This window comes from Carettochelys insculpta, chromosome 13 (assembly GCF_033958435.1).
Source record: "Carettochelys insculpta isolate YL-2023 chromosome 13, ASM3395843v1, whole genome shotgun sequence".
Lineage (NCBI taxonomy): Eukaryota > Metazoa > Chordata > Testudines > Carettochelyidae > Carettochelys > Carettochelys insculpta.
In genome coordinates this window covers 19494819-19512177 of record NC_134149.1, presented here as the reverse complement: position 1 = coordinate 19512177, position 17359 = coordinate 19494819, and the positions used below count along the sequence as shown (strand labels likewise).

Here is a 17359-nt window from a genome sequence, read left to right as displayed (position 1 = left end):
AAGGCTTGTTACGTCTGCTTCATGGCCTTTAGCATTCTTTCCAGAGTATGTGTTTTACGAATGTCTTCTGCCCTCAGATACATTCATCCAGAGACTGCCCCAAAACCTCCCTGCAGACATCACTCTCTGAAGTCACTGGGAGTAGAAGATGTGAATCCAAACATAGAATTTAACCCTCTGAATTTTGCAATCTTTGCATTCATTGCCACCCCGCTGCTTAGCCCAGAAACATGTGGTGCTTTCACCCCTAAAGCGCCGACAAATTAAAGAGCCGTCAAAACCAGATTTCAGTGGGGAAGAGTTCAAGTCCCTCTCGCTGAATAAAACCAGCCCTGTGTTGGGGTTTGGGAGCAGATAAAAAACAGGAAGAGGGCAGCTTTCAAGATCCAGGTCCGATGTGGCCAAAATCTCTGAAGAACAGAGTGTAGGGACTGGTGCCCTTGATTCCAAGCCCTAATCTCAATTCAGCCTCAAACCCAACTGTGAACCCAAGTATATGTGCTAGCTCCAAGGTTGTCCAGGGGCTGATGCACCCATGGGGAAACATTAGTGGGTGCTCAGCACATCCCAGCACCAAACTCCCCCTCCCCCCGCCTCTCTCCCACTTGGACCTCTCATCCACTAGTGAGCCATCTGGCCAACCTCCCCACACCCTCCCAGCACTGCCTGAGAGCTGCAGAGGGCTGGTTTCCAACCTCTAGGAAGCTCAGAAAGGAGCAGGGGTAGTGAGGAGCGGGTGTGCTCTGGGGGAGAGGTGGGTCAGAGCAGGGACTTGGGAAGGGGGGGAATGGGGTGGGGCAGAAGCAGAATAGGGCAGGAGGGGGTCAAGTACCTCCTGGCTAGAGGGGAACTCAGCGACTATGAACCCAAAATTAAACCTTATGTGAATTTTGACTGGGCTCCAGATGCTGCCTCTGGAGTCCTTCTCCATACAAAACTGCTTAAATGAGGGAACACTAAAACAAACATGCAGCTGTTCAGAGACTCCCAGTTGGAAACAACCTCATGTTTTATTAAACTGTTTGCACCGGGCAGTTTGTTAATAATTGATGAATGGTGTGCTGGCGGGAAGGGAGAAGCTGACAGCATCAGGCATTTGTTTGCAAAGAGCCAAGAATGCTGTTGGGGCCTGGGAAATAAATGAATGGAGAAAAATCTCATTCCCCTCCCCCTCACAAGGAGCTCTGCTAAAGTCAGTGGTTTGTGAAACATATGTCAGGCAATCAGGAATGGGACACAGGTAAAGAAGTCGAGTTGGGGCACCTGTTGTGAAATAATCAGGACCCTGCCAGCTGGCTGGCGCAGCGCAGGGCATGATGACGGAAGTGTTTTTACGAAAGCTCTCTTGATTTTTGTTCTGGGTGGGGAATGCAAAACAATTCCTCAGTCTGTGGGCTGGGATGCTTGCACGTGTCAAATCAGTACCACACCACGGCAGTGCACTAGAGACCTGGTTAATGGCAAACCGCCCATTGGCTTGATTGGTCTCTGGGCCTGATCCTAGCACACTATGATTTTACAGATGTTTGCCATGTATAAGCACTTCCAAACGGTGACAGCCATGGCAGAACCAGCCACTGTACATACTTCTATGTCTGTTCCCCTGCCTGGGGATAAGTTTTACTATGGGATTTCTTCCAAGCTCAGGTTCTGCGGCCCAGGACTCTGAGGCAAGTTTGCAGTGGGCGAGATTCCTGCTGAACTCTAGTGAGCAATGTAATGCCTCTTCATCAAGTCTAGTAATTCATGTTAGACCAGGCCTAACATAGACACAGCGTTGGCCTAACTCACCTTCCACTGAGTCAGTTCAGGAAAGCGTCACTGTTAAGGACATTATTTAAACCCTGATGAAACCACATGAAGTGAGTGACAAAAGCAAATGTTTTAAGATACCTATTTGCTTAAATGCTCTTCTGAATAGGACTGGAGTTCATCAGATTCTCAAGTGTTTGCTAGTGTCAGGGCCATAGTATAAATGGAGGTTTGAAAAAGAGCTTAAACATTGCCGTAACTCTGCTCCCACAGAGGTCAACCACTGACTCCAGTGAAAGCAACTTTGTCAATGCTCTGAGCTTTTGGGAATCTCATCTTTTCTAGACATTTTTAAGCTAGGACACTTCCACTTTAGAGGATACATGACACTAACAGACCTGTTGGACATGCTCTCAAAGGATAACGTGGCATGAAATAGCTTGTTTCTGAGATCCAAATTGCATGTAGTCTGGTTTTAAGCAGCTTTATAAAAGGAGTTTATATATATCTTGTAGAGCTGGAAGGGACCTTGCAAGGTCATGGGGTCCAGTCCTCTGCACTCACAGCAGGGCCTATCACCATCCCTGATAGCTTTTTTTCCCTCCTTTAACTCTAACCTGCCCCAGACTCTTGAAAGGCCCCCTCAAGGGCTGCACTCACAACCTTGGGTTTGCCCAGCTAATGCGCTAACCAGTTGTGTTATCATCTACTACGCATAAAGTACAGTCATCTGTATGCAGTAACAGCGTGTTAAAACTTACACTAAAGAAAATGGAAAGCAAAATATGTTTGCCCTGAGTAGTCCTTTTATTTAAAAGTGCTGTAGTTAAGTATCTAATCATGCTGAATGCTGCAGTCGATGAAGTTAATCCCTTGTCTGGACACTAACCATTGAAGCACCTACACTTTCATCAGCCAAGAGATTCTCCTGAACAACTTCCCTGCCCAGTGAGAGGGAACAGACCTTTGAGATCCTCAGAAAACATCCCTCTAGGAAGACAGTATGAACAAATCTAACCTAGGCCACTCCAGTGAACATAGTTTACCATAGGGAATGTTCAGGTGTTGGTGATTAGTAAAGTGACAGGAGTCAAACAGTACAGTAAATGACTTCCAACATAATCCTCCAACATGCGTAGGGGGAGCAGAGGCCTGTCTCATGCCAGATGGAAGCTGTTCAGTTTGGAAGCTGAAGGATGTGCCCTGTCAGGCACCATAAGTCCACCTGGAACTGATTCCAGTGGTTATCAGACTGAGGCTGTGTTGTATGATGTATTGTAAGCCCTTGTTAGACAATACAATTCGTCTTGTTGCCTGCTTTTTCCATTGGTGGGAGGCCTGGTTGCTGTGAGACCAAGCCGGCTGACTCCACCAGCTTTCTGTCACGTTATATATGTAGGGCCACGTGGATGCCTGTGGGTGTAATTACTCCAGTCTCCTATCGCCAAGAAATCAGAGCCCTGCAGAGACCTGCTGTTTTAATTTCGCCCCTAGAAATGCTGTGGGAATGTTGCTTATCCTACCTGCAATAGCACGGCTACAGGCAGCTGGAAATGACACTACAGGGCACCATTTCGCAACAGGGCAATGCCATGTTCTGGGGATGCAGCATCCAGAGCACTGGAGTCAGGCCCTCCCAAGGGGAAGTGGGGCCTGGAGCAACCCTGCCCCCCAAGTCCCCAGGCACAGGGCCCTGGGACTGCTGCAGGCACCACTCTGACCCCACCTTGCCCCCTCCCCTGCTCTCAAAGCAGCATGGCCCGGGATTACCTGGGAGCAGGACACACAGAGGACTGCATGGAGGGAGGGGGACACCTCCCCTCAGCCTCTCCCCTGCCCCTGCACACACCACGTGGTGCAAGCAGCAGCCTGCTCCACTTTGCTCTGCTCTACCATCCCGGCCAGCTGATCCCCTCTTGTGTGCGGCGGGGAGCAGAGGCTGTTCCCCACTGCTGTGGGGCTGTGGGGCTCAGTGAGCCAGGAGGCCACAGCGCAGCAGAGCACAGCAGGCTGATTGAGGTGTGTGTGTGAAGGGAGGCAACCCCCTGCCACCTGCCCCAGGTAATCCTCCCCCCTCATATCTATAAGCTGGTTGGGGCAGCTGCCACGGGGGGCCCCAAAAGTGCAGGGTCTGGGGCGGCAGTCCCACCTCATCCTAGGGGTGGGACAGGTCTGACTGGAGTGATACATTGTTCTAGGTAGTGGTCAGTTAACTCCTTTGCTAGTTCCTCCTCGGTACCAGTTTTGTCATGCTTGGGGAGAAGGGATGAAGTTGTCTCTGTGCCCTCGATCACTGCAGAAGTCATGTGGTCAACTGCTTTGAAGAGGGAGTTGCTTCTTTCAAGAGCACCACTGTACTTCCTTTCCCAAAAAGGGCTATCGCACAGGTGAGCATTAAAGCACACACAGCTCTTGAATTACAACTTAATATACAATACCAATATGAACACACACTCAGCACAAACCAGGCAACATTTAGCACAGGCTAAGTGTGCTTTAGTGTATCACAGACCTGAGCCAGATCAGCTTCCTCACTTGCGACATACACCACTGGTGTGTCTCTTGTTCTTTACATAACAGACATAATAGGAAGGAGCTGCACAAGCACAATGAAGTCCAAATAGCTGTGGTTTCTAAACTCATAAAATACACTAGTCCTTGCTGCATATATTATCTTAGTCCTGGGGGAATTCTGCACCGCTGTGCAATGCAGAATTTTGCAGAAACTAACATACGTGCAGAATTTCCTTTTCTCCACTGAAATGGGTTGCCATGCTGCTGGCTGCCACTAAAGGGCATTAGACTTGTCAGAGCCCAGCTTGTAGGCAGAAGATGCTTCCACAGAGTAGGAGAGCAAACTATAAGGTTCCTCACAGTTGCAGTTCCCAGCATGCCCCGAGTCAAGGAAACTGCAAGCCTGGGACTACCAGCAGGCTATCTCTCCCTCTGGATCTCTGGGGGAGGAAGGGAGCCAGGTGTCTGGGCAGGGGTGACTCTGCAGGTGAGTTTGGGAGGAGGCAGGGAGGTGTGGGTATATCCAGAGTGGAAGAGTCCTGTGTTGGGCTCTGGGGAGGAGGGAGTTTGGATGTACTGGCTGCGGGAACACAGGTGGACTCTAGAGGTGAGGGGTTGTGGTTGTCTGGCCCCCTGGCTGGGCTCTGGTCTGGGTGAAGAAGGGGCAGAGAAACAGGAACTGGGTTGCAATAGGGGTTTCTTTAACTGTCTGCTCCAGGGGGAATTTGTGTGTGTGCCTGACCTGGTAAAAATGTACTTGCTGATAGGCATTTTGAAAAAAAATATTACCAAAATAATTGGAACTGGAGCAATTATGTACTGTTATTTGGACAGATAAAATTTGGAGAATCTTAGAATATGCTGTGCAGAATGGTCCCAGGAATAATACATGCTCACTGCTCCTCTGACTGGGCTCTCCTATGCAGGACTCTGTCAGTGCCACCAGAGGGCCCGTAAACTATTTAAAGGGCCATCACACTAACCCATAAATGACATCCACCATTTATGACTGCTCTCTATATATGCTACAGCGCACAAATTAGAGTATGTCAGCGATACTGACAGACTACGGTAACTATGCCATGGATCTCATCCAGTTATCACTAGCACTCTCATTTCCAGATACAGCTTAACAGGACGAACCTAGAAATTACTGACCAGGATTTTGAATCAACTAAAGAAGACAGTGAATGTAAGCACCCAAAGGATCTACCCCAAACTGTAGACTAAGGGAATGCTTGAATAGGACTCTGTTAATGATGTGTGTTTGCCTGTATAGCTCCTAATTTAGCTGGACTTTTAATCACATGTCGGAGCTGTTCAACAAACATGTAATTTAGAGTTCATTAATTTAAGAAACTCTGAGGTACCCTTTTATTTAGGAATGTTTTTCTAGTTTTTAATCTGCACGTCACCTGAGGGCCATGTACAAACTGTCTTTCATAGCCTTAAATGTGAAATTTAGTACTGATAAAACTCTATTTACTTGGTGTCGTTAAATCAAAGGAGCTTATCGTGAGAGCACATCTATTTAATACGTGGTAACATTCTCAATGCTTAAGTGACTTTGCCAAGTTCATTCAGCCAGTCAGTGGCGGAGACAGGATTAGCTGTCAAGAGTTCCTGGTTTCCAGTCCCACTTAGACTGCTAGGAAAATCTGCCTCCTGATGACATCCTGATTCTGGGCCGCATTCCAGCTGCTGCAGCTGCCTCCCATGCTGATGGATTCCAAAGTAATGACTTTATGCAGCCAGAAGAGAGTGCTTTGGTTACTCAGGGCAAACTGATAGTCAAGAGGTGACCACATCTGACGCCCATAACTTCGAGCAACCTCTGGGGTTTTTAGGCAGGGCTTCAGAATTCAGAGTACAGGGGTGGCAAAAAAGTACCTTTGCTTTTCATCTGGGCTTGTTCTGGTGCTCATGAAGTGCAGCAAAAACAAGGGCTCAGTTAAACCACTTACGTATTCCACTTTGTTTCTTTTTTATACTGGCACATTTTGGCAGAGACATGCTGAAGGAATAAGCTGAAGCAAAATGCTTATGAGTCCGCTATATAAATATTTTGCAAACTAATATGGAACACTGCATTTTTATGCTGTGGTAGAATCTGTCCTGTTTGTCAGAAAAGTATGTCCAAAATCTTCACAAATCTCCCTTCCCTTGTCTGCTCCTTAAAAATTGCATCACTGTTGTAGCCATAAAACAAATTAACAGAATTTACCATGGACTAAACAAGACAGAGGATCCTTGTTCTTTCTTGTCATATTTTGCTTTATGACTCATAATCATTTACTGCAAGCAGAAGTTAGACTGGAGAACAAACATTTCTGAAGTTACTCTGAGCCTCCCCTCTGAATCGATTTTGGTACAGTCCAAAGAATTTTCAGGTTAAGAAGCCAGGGAGGCTTTGTTTGCAGTATTGATTTTGGAGATTTGTTAGGCTGAGGGATCAGGAGCAGAGTCTATATCAGCCAGGTAAGTGCCAATGCTAATAACACTAAAATATGTTTAGTGGGTTTGATTGGTTTGTTACCAGAACCAAAACTCTTTTTACTGTAATTATAATCACCACTTTGATATCCACAGTAAGAAAATCCTATACTTGTTTTAACATAGTAATATATGCACTTATAGGTAATTGTGTCTCAGTTAGATACTGAACTCTGATTCAGACTTTTGTAAATGTTAAAAGCATGACTCCCAGTCACTTCTTCTGGGATAGCTGCCTTTAGTTACATGCAGTCTGTTCTACAGGTGTTATACCCCCAAAAAACCTGCAGAAGGGCCAGTGTTGAGAAACAATGTGATTGCAATCTCAGTGTTTGACTAGTTTCACAGGAGGCAAGGTATTGCATCTTCTTTGATTTCATAAGTGCAGTTAGTTCTTGTAGGGGACTATTCTACTGCAATCTTGTGTGCACATTTTAAATCTTTGTTTAAGAAATGTATAGAGTAAGTATTTAGCAAGTGGGAGTCTAGCATCATGGATAAGTAAGCATTCAAAATAATTTCACAAGATTACTTGATATTCTGGCCTCACTCACATTCATTAATTTCATGATCATCATTAAAACTGAATAGAATGTGAGAGCAGAATAAGTTTGTCTTCATGGCTCCTAAAAAGTTGCTTGGTTTAGTTTCAAGCAGAGAGCATGTCTAGAAAAACTCCACAAGTATTTCTGGTGTCATTCTTTCTCCAGTCGGTACACCTTATTGTTAAGACAAAAAGCAGTCAAGTAGCACTTTAAAGACTACCAAAATGGTTTATTAGGTGAGCTTTCGTGGGACAGACCTACTTCTTCAGACCATCAGAAGTGGGTCTGTCCCACGAAAGCTCACCTAATAAACCATTTTGGTAGTCTTTAAAGTGCTACTTGACTGCTTTTTGTTTTGTTAGTGTATAGACTAGCACAGCTTCCTCTTTGTTACTTATTGTTAAGGCTATTCTTGTTTGCATTAGTGTTACTTGCAAACATATCATAATTCAAACATGCTCAAAAATTTCCTTTGTGATTCAAGAGTGTAGTCTAAGGCTCTGACCCTCTGCTTTTGGAATTAATTTGACTGTAAACTAACAGGTTTTATGCCCACTGCAAAAATACTTAGGACAGCCTTTTGAAGGTATTTGGAAGCTGAAAAGTGAGCTCCCATTAGGCACTTAAATGAAAATTGGGCCCTCCTTGGTTCAAATCCCAAAAGAGATTTGGATACCTAAGGATTCAGAACGGTGTTGAATAGGATTTTCAAAAGCACAAATAGGAGTTAGGCACCAAGGCATTTCTGAGTATCTGGATCTTCATGCTTCAATTTTCCCATCTGTAAAAAAAGAATTACAATGCTGAGCTATTGAAAGCAGGTGTTGTTAGGAACAATTTACCAGGATTTGGTTCTGATTTGGCTCCCAACTTGGTGTGGTTTGGAATTTTGCCCCTTGAGAGAACACAGCAGGTGGCAAAAAGGTAAAGTAGCAAAGCTGTATTTTTTTCATAAGCAGAGATTAACTCCTACTTTCTGAATGTTTGAGAAGTAGGACAAGAAAAATGCTTGTATAGTCTCCGTAAGACTCAAATTTGGGCAGCTGTGTGTATCTATAATATTTACTACTATGTATACTTTCTTATATAACTTTCAAATGGATAAAATGTCTCCAGTGCAGACCGAAACCATCTTCATGGGTATACATATTTCTTTTAAGAAGGTATGCTATACCCAAGGATAGAGGTAGCACATTTGTTTCAGAAGGTATACAACGGTAAGTGGGTTTCCTGCATCACTGAGTGTATAAAAAAAGTATATGCTGGTACTTTCCACTCCCTGCCTGTAAATGTAGCTTTGATTCCAGCACCATTCTTCATCTAAAATGCTAGACTTCTAAGCCAGTCGTCCAGCTCTTCTGTCAAATCCATCCTTCTACTCCTTTGCATATGGAGGGGAAAGCAGTTAAGATATATTTCCCAGGCAGCCATGTATTGAGAAACTTTTTCTACATAGGGCAACAAAGGGAAAAGGGACTGAGTGAAACTAGAGGTGTTTCTCTGGGTACTAGTATTGTAGGGTTCCCATCTTTGAACTTTAAAAAATAAAAGGGCATCCCTAAGAGGAAGTGGAGCTGTATGGGTATCTACCAGCTCACGTTTGTATTAATGTGTTATGGTATGTATAGTACAATAATACAATGTGAGTTGGTAGCTACTGATCTCTCTCTGTCAGCGGTATCCTTTTTTGAAAGTTCAAATATGGCACTTAGCACAGTGGTGACTGAAAAAATGGCATCACGGAGTTCCATAACCTCCAGCTGTTTTTTGGCATGTGTAAAGTTATGTGGCTTGTAAATTCAAATTTGTGTGTTCTAATTGCCAGCCCTGGAAACTCAGTCTGGGCTCTGAGAGGCCAGCTAGGTTCTCTCCATTTGTGCAGTATCACCAGTAATAGAGGTCCTTAGCTAGACCTGAGGAACCCTATTACCTTCAGCTCATGCCCTGAAGCACGTGACTACTGTCATTAGCATTAAGTAACTTTACATATTTGTAACTGATGGCATTATCCAGAGAGATAATAGGATTGCACAGATGTAGCCTGTCACTTTTGTACACTTCAGTATTTATATAGCTTATTTCACCTAGAACAGGGATGGCCAAACCACAGCTCACAAGTCACTTGCGGCTCTTTTATCCTTAAAATATAGCTTTCAGCACCTCCTCCATGTCTCCCCAGTATCCAGACTCTGTGGTGGAATCCTGGGAAGTTTCCCTTTCACAGCAGGGTGAGGGGCTAAGTACTTTTGCCCAGTAGAGAGCAGTTTCTTGGGATACAGGCTCATGAAGGCATCGGTAAGACCAGAGCAGAAGCCTCAAACCCTGTCAGGTATTGCTGCTGAGAGGCCAAAGTGCACACACCTCATAGAGCTGGAAGGGACATCATCAAGTCCAGTCCCTGCCCTCTTAGCAGGACCACCCCCCCTTTTTTTTTTAATCTATTTGCTCCAGATCCCTAAACAGCCTTCTCAAGGACTGAGCTCACAACCGTGCATTTAGGAGCTAGGGCTCAAACCACTGAGCTGTCCCTCCCTCCTGAATGTGAACTTTCAAACTTCTGAGGATTGTCTTATATGGCTCAGAGAGTCAGTAAGTATGGCCACCCCAATCTAGAAGGTCCTCCAGATCTTTGCCAGCTTTGTATATGGCTAGTTTATGACATCAAACACTGCCTAACCAAGAGATTGTGCACAAACTCCATTTCCCTAGAAGTATCCCTGGGAAGGGTTGTTCTTCTGTGGCACACGCATGATTCAAATTCCCATCCCTGCTTTCACCTTAAGTCTAGAGATTAATTTACCACTGGCCAACTCCAGATGTAAATTAACTACCCACTCCATTGTAACAAGTAGTGGCACACTGCCAAAGCTCCATCTGTTCCCCATTTACACCCCACCCACTTGCTCTGGGAATGATGTAAGCAGGCAAGAAGCCCTGTTTATTGCTGCAGGCCTGGCTGCAAGTTAAGGTAACCTTTATTGGAGCACGATACGTAGGAGTTGCTTCACCCACCACTGAAAAATTCCCTCCTGCTATCTTCATTTAAGAAGAGAAAAACAGATAATGAATATAAACCATGAAACAAACTTTAGGGTCCACGTCATAGTTGCAGAACTCGAGTGAAGCACCTGGAGTCCCATCAAGGATGGGCTTGAGCCATGAAGCTTCAGTTGCCCTTTGAACACTAGCTGTGATGTTCAACTAGTTCTGTAGCAGTAGCCACCAAAGTGACTACTGCTATAGACCTAGCCACATTATTCTGAAAATGTATTTGGCGTCCAAGCCAACCAACCACATTCAAGTGGCTAAACAGCCACATGTAGCTAGTGGTTAGTGTATTGGACATCACAGTTCTAGCCCATACAGGGTAGAGTCGGGGCAGAGCTGGGGGTTAAGAAGCAAGTACTCCTAGCACATTAGAAAGTTGCTACCTATAGCTCCAGACCCATAGTTAGCACCTATGCAAGAAGCCATGTGTTAACTTCTGAAGAGTCACATGCAACTCCAGAGTCACAGGCTGGCCACCTCTGAACTACAGTGTTCTTTGTAACATGAGCCTCCATTTTTGAGCATCCATTTTCCTAACTCCTCTTCCATAGGCTGTATATGGACAAGTTAATAAGTCCAGAAAGGACCTCACTGTGATCACCTCATCTGACCACCTGTATGAGACTGGTTGCAGATCTTTCCCCCAAATAATTCTTTCTGAAATCCTACATTCTGTCATAGCGTGAGCAGAAAGAAAAAACTTTGCTGGAACATCATAATGTAGCTTTGGCAGAGCTGTTGCTAGCTTTGGTAATTAATGGTGCCAAAAATGCATATACTCACGTCCTCCTTCACCTTCCAAATTAAATCTTGCTGCAAATAGAAACTTCACCTGAGTCCCTGACAGTGTCAACTAAAAGCAGTTGCTGTTTCACTTGGTAATGGACAGTCCCCTCTGATTATGTCTGGTCTGGTCCTGTACAGCTGTTGCCAGGTCAGTATCATTCCTTCCACATCTTCCCCAGTTGGTCAGAATATAAAGGACAGATATGCTCACTAGAAAGTGTAAGGCAGATTACAGTAGGTAGATTTCCCCTGGGTAGACACACAGCAAGAGGACTGCCATACTTGTACAACTAAAAATGCGTGGCATCTATCAGTTTATTTGGTTACACAACCTTATGCTTGTGCTTTTCTTTCTCTCAGAAGAGGGGTCAGTAAGCAATACAGCAAGAAGAGCCGTTTTGTTTCAAATTTGGTAAAAAAAATAATAATTCAAGAGCCACAATGCATTTAAATACAAGACAGTCCTTAATAAATAACATCAAACCTTACTTTTTGTACACCCTATTTTAAGAACAGCACACACACAATGATTTGTAATGGGGTACATGTGTAGTACCCAGAGGTACTGAGACCTCATCTGGGGTGAGTGAAGTCTCTGCTCCGTAGCCTTGGCTGAGAACCAGCTGGCCTTCAGCTCACATGCTAGAGTGCAGGGCTTTAGACCCTCTGCTTGTAGGTTCTATCCCTGGGGCCAACAACCCAGGTCTGTCAGCATTATACATGTTTATTACAGGATATTCACAAACTTCTCGCATAGTCTATTTCCTCACATTTTACATGTGTGTGTGTTTGTATCACTATGTTCCTGACTTTCACTCCTGAACCTATTTAATTATGCCAGTTTTACTTCACATTTAATTTTAGTTTTCTTTCTTAAAATGCCTGTTGCCCTTCACAGCAGGAATGCCACAAGCTTCCTTTTCCTTCTCAAAATCAAAACTTTATTAGCAACACTCTCAAAACACAGATACAGTATCATATCCCATAATGCACTGCGCGTAGTAAAGTGGGAGTTATCCACCGTTTTGAGATCACATATCATGTGCTCTTTAGATATGAGTTGTTCATTGTTGGGCTTTTAGGCATTGACCGTTTATCAAATAATAATGAGGGTTTTTTTACTTTGAAATTATAGTGTTGGGAGTCACAAAGAAGTCCCCAAGGAGCTGCATGCAGCCCCAGAGCTGCAGGTTGCAGACCCCTGTCTTAGAACATTTTGTCAATGGAACTAAAAGTGAGTTTGGACAGTGAAACCTTCACATGCTTCAAGTCCATGTTTTCTGCTCCATTTTCCTTTCTAACAGAGGGAGTTACTGCTGGACAAGAGAAGGGCTAATCCTTCAGGTCAGTTAAGCTACCAGCGGAACAGAGACCATGAAACATAACTTGGCAACTCAGCAAACATGAAAACATTTCTCTCCAAAATGGTTCTGAGCAAAGTAGAGATTTCACAACTGCTTTGAATTTAGCCAGGCTGTTAATACACACTTGAAAAGCCAACATTTTATAAAGCCCTTAAAGCTGAGCAAATACAAACAGACACAGCATTATAAAAAATTACTTTTCTGGTTTCCTGGACCCTCCTTATACTGTATTAGGAATCTTTCAGGGAGATAGTTCAGAGCTAGCAGTCATTCGAAGCCTCTGGCTGTAAAACTAGTCTGCTGATCTAGGTGTTGTGAAGTGAGTTTTGGGTGCATATGCTACCAGGAAGAGCTGCATGCTTACTAAAGGCCAAAAAGGTATGTTTGATCACAATTAAACAGCTGGCTTTTTACTTTGCTTGCGTATTATTTAGGCAATCCTTTGTTGTTGTTGTTGTTGTTGGTTTTTAACAGGAAGAGTCAGAGGAACAACTGGGGAAAAGTTTCTTTTGTTTTTGGCACAAAATGTCTAACATCCTACACAAGTGTAATGCCAACAGACCCCAGTCATGCAGGGGTGAAACCAACGCTGAGACCTGTGGAGCTTTGTGTAGGAGCTTCTGCCACACGAGCTAAAAGCCAGTTTGCTAGTAGCTAAGGCAGTAGAGGAGATTCGTTCGCTCTGTGAGTGGTCTTGGTGCAATTACATGGGACAATATATCACTAAGGTGTGTGGGTTACACAAGCATAGCTAAAACTGAGGGGGTGGATGAAATAAACTAAGGATCTTGACGTTTGGCTGTGGAGAATGATACAACTCATTCAAAATCTAAGTGCATTGGCAGCATAGTTCCATTACTCTGGCTCCTTAAAAGCTCTGCAGACCTGCACAGATGCTGTTCTTGCCAAGCGCTCTCCACCAGCCAGATGAGAGATGGTTGTCTTCGTTCTCTGTGCTTTTGCAATCTCGCATGGGGGGCTCAGACCTTGGATCTCTAAAGCTTTAGTGCATGAGCCTGTACAACTTGCTACTACGTGGGACAGTAAACCACACCCAGTAGGCGTGTGGGTTACACGTTCGCTACAGGATTCACTTGGAAGGAGAGAGTTTACCCAGACCTATGTGCAATTGCAGAACAAATACAATACATACGGCTAAACATGTTCTCCCTTTTTGTTTTGGCTTTTGTGTGGAAGTCCATGTTTGTGAATTCCATGGACTGAACTGCTTGGATGTATTCTGAAATAAATGCCTTTCCAATAGATTAGCTTGCTCTCTTTAAAGAGAAATCCAGATGAGAAGTCAGTGCTTGCTGCAGCATCTCAGAGATGTTTTAGCCTGCAGAATTGAAAAGCTCCTTTGTGCTTGCTTTTATGAAGATGAAAACAGCCTTTGTGACTTCACAGTAACCTCCCTGCTGTGAAAACAAGGTATGCTTGTAGGCAGCAACGCACATGGGCTATAGAAATCTGTGTATAATCATTTTGACTGTCTTCTCTTCTTGGAGAGGTAGTGAGCTTTCTCTTTTCGCTCCCATGTGTCTCCCGCATAGCACCAGGGCAGAGAAACTTAGCAAATATATATAATAAACCTGAGAAAGTAGCAGCCACACTCTGAGCTATCCTGTTTGAAACTGTTCTTAACTGTCCTTAAACGGATTGGATTTCAGGTTGATGGCCTTTTAATTTTAGAACTCCTGATGAAGAGTCCTGGCATGACTTGCAGCTGTGTTCTATATTGGTTAGTTCTGCACTCACTCCAGCTGAGGACATGTGGCTAGATAGTCACTGTAAATAAAATCCAAATAATGCTCTGGCAGTTAAAAGAAGGAAGGGGCGGTGTGAGTGGAGGCAGATCGGACAGGAGAGCTGTCTGCCTGGATTATCGTTGCTGTCTGGGCTGATGAGTTTACTGTAGACAAAAGGAAAGGTTTAGAAAAGTGCTTCCAGGACTGTTGCTTGTAGCAGAGAGGTGCTCCCACTCCAGCTGGTTTCAACAGGAGTTGTGGGTGGCCAGCTCCCCCTGAATAAGCTTTCTGGTCTCCCGTTTGATTGTGTAATACTAGGCAGGGGAGTGAATGAGGCTTTACATTCCAGTGCCAGGAAGCTTAGCTTGGAAAGCAAAGAGTGTAAAAGCAGAGGATCTCAAATTGTACAAATATATTTTTAGGGCCAAGCAATAGTAAGCATTACACAGGTAATGGTTCTCTTCAAAGGATGGTGTACTGAGCCCTCACAGGCACTCAGCTCAGGTTGCCAAGAATTGCTGTATATGCTTGTAAGTTCAGAAAGACGTAAGTATTTTATAGTGGCTAACCAAGAGATTGGGGGGTACACTGGTGAAACATCCTCCAGCCTATGACAATGCCATCTATTTCTTCCTCTTTTTCCTCCTCCTCCCGGTCACTGTAGTATCTGACGAGCTCACTATATTTAGTGTAGTTATCCTCACAACACAGCACCCCTGCAAGGTAGAGAAGTACTCATAGAAACATACTCCCAAATGGATGTTCTCCGCTACTTCAGTGGTGGGAAATCTGTCGGAGACAAACTTCCAAATACCTTTTAGGCTCTGGACCTAAATGACTTGACCAGGGCCACAGAAGGAGCCTGTAGCAGAGCAGAGAATAGAAATGAGTGTCACCCAGATCTCAGTGTTGCAGTCTAACTACTGGGCTCTTCTTTCTCACAGCTCTGCCTAATAGCTAGCAAAACTGACTCCTTTGAACACTGCTGCCCTGGAGACTCAGACAGCCATGCACATAATGGTTAGATTATGTATGACAGCCTTTAAACATTACTGTAATATAAGCTGTTAGGGGAGGAGTGTTAAACATGAAAGGACTGGAATTCCCATCTAGTACAGCACACCAAGAGGGGAGAAGGGTAATGTCATTAAAACCTAGCTTGGTGAATTAAGCAATGATGAGCTGAAAACCTCATCCCCCTGGAACTATTTTAAAAACAACCATATTTTGCAGATAGACTCATTTGCGATTTTAGTTAGTCAATGGAGACTTTTTAATGAGAAAGTGTCTGAGTATTCTCATGAGGTAATAATCTGTATTCCATTCAAATTAGTGTAATTTTTCTCATCTTTTTTTTTAATTGGCAAAATATTTATTACTGGACTTTGAAACAGGTGGAAAGAACCAAAATCTACTTAACATTCCTGGTCCTTAGAGACCAACTGCCAAGTAGGATATCTTCTTTCAGGATTATTAATAAGGGAAGAATTGCCCTCAAGAAAAAACTAGTGTTTAAAATGATACACTATCACTGAGCTGTTTTGCCCCTAAATATATCATCACATCTCTTAGAGCTGGAAGGGACCCCATATAATTCTATCCCCTGTCCTCTTGGTAGGACCAAGTAGCAGCCCAATATCTATTTGCCCTAGCCCCTAAATGGTATCAGGGAGGATTGAACTCACAACCCTAGGTTTAACAGGCCAATGCTCAAACCACTGAGCTATCTTTTATATTGTGTTTTAGGGTGCTCAAATGTTTTTTTGTATTGATAAAGGGAAGCTTCTTGGAGCTGGATAGGTGGTGACAGATCATATGATCTAATCCTGAAGGAATTCCCATGGACCTCACTGGGACCAGGTTTTCCTCATAAGTCTTAAACTAGGGCAAAATTCCCATTTGTTGTCAAAGGGTGTGTTGCCTGAATAAAGATGATGGTCAGTGAAATTTAGAAATGGGAAGGAAATACTGGATAATGTTCTATCATTTTTTTCTAGTGCAGGTTGGTCACCCAGTCTCTGCTGTGTGATTCCACATACAGCTGACTCACCAACTTCATTACAGGTCAGATATGTGGCTCCAGAGGAAAATCTGCCATGCTTAGTTACACCTTTGGACCAAATGCTGGCGTTGAGTATGTTTGCAAATAAATGCAGCAATGGAGGATGCATGTCTGATATAAAAATGCTCCTGTCACTCTACCAGGTGACTGTGCTGATACTTAACGAGGTCTATTCTGATATTCTGCTTAAACTTGGGTAAATTTAAGTCAAGTATTCAACTCTTAGATTCAGTGCAAACACAGAAAGCAAATTTCTTATTCATTTTCCACCAATATTCTCAAACACCTGCTGCTTCTGTGGGCATTCGCTATAGTATCAGCAAAAAAGCAAAGTCATCCCATGTCCATTCCTTTAAAAATTCAGATAGCTTCTCATGGAAATTGTGTTGCAGTCTTCACCATTCACACACAGAGAGACACAGAAGAGGAGACACTTATGGGGCCCTGGTGGGGCTGATTATAAACACACTGCTTGGAATGGTAACAGAGAGGGAGCCCTGTTAGTCTGTACTCCAACAAAACAAAACAGCAGAAACGTAGCACTTTAAAGACTAACAAAATTATTTATTCAGTGATGAGCTTTTGTGGGACAGACCCACTTCATTAGATTAATTTCATTTTCAATTCAGACTGACATTTATATGTACAGAGGACCAAAAAAAAAAAAATTGCAATAAAAACTGACAAATCAAGTGAGTAAGAGGGGGATGATGGGTGGGGGGGGATGTTAATTGTCCTGCCTGAGATAAATATGAGCATCAGAGGAAGGGAAACAGTCCTTGTAATGTTTGGGGTAATTGATATTTCTGTTCATATCGGTGTTAATGTGACAAATTTGAATATGAATTCCAACTCACAAATTTCTCGCTCTAATTTGTTTTTAAATTCTTTTTGCTCCAGGACACAAATTCTCTGGTCTTTAACAGAGTGGCCCACTCCCTTGAAATTTTCACTGACCGGCTTATGTGTATTGAGTTTCTTGATGTCTGCTCTGTGTCCATTTATTCTTTGGCGAAGGTTTTGCCCAGTCTGTCCAATTTACATAGT

At 43.7% G+C, this 17359-nt stretch overlaps 1 protein-coding gene across 4 annotated transcripts in view; it reads left to right on the top strand.

Moving 5' to 3' along the window:
* Nucleotides 1–6225: 6225 nt before the first annotated feature.
* CAPN6 (calpain 6) overlaps nt 6226–17359 on the top strand; it is an 87671-nt gene continuing 76537 nt past the window's right edge. The window contains exon 1 of one of the 4 annotated variants that reach the window (XM_075008162.1): nt 6226–6744. The gene's annotated coding sequence lies outside the window, so the exon portion shown is untranslated. Of the gene's footprint in view, nt 6745–12271; nt 12373–12860; nt 12881–17359 lie in introns of those variants that run through there. The other 3 variants (XM_075008159.1, XM_075008160.1, XM_075008161.1) reach the window with 3 other exon arrangements.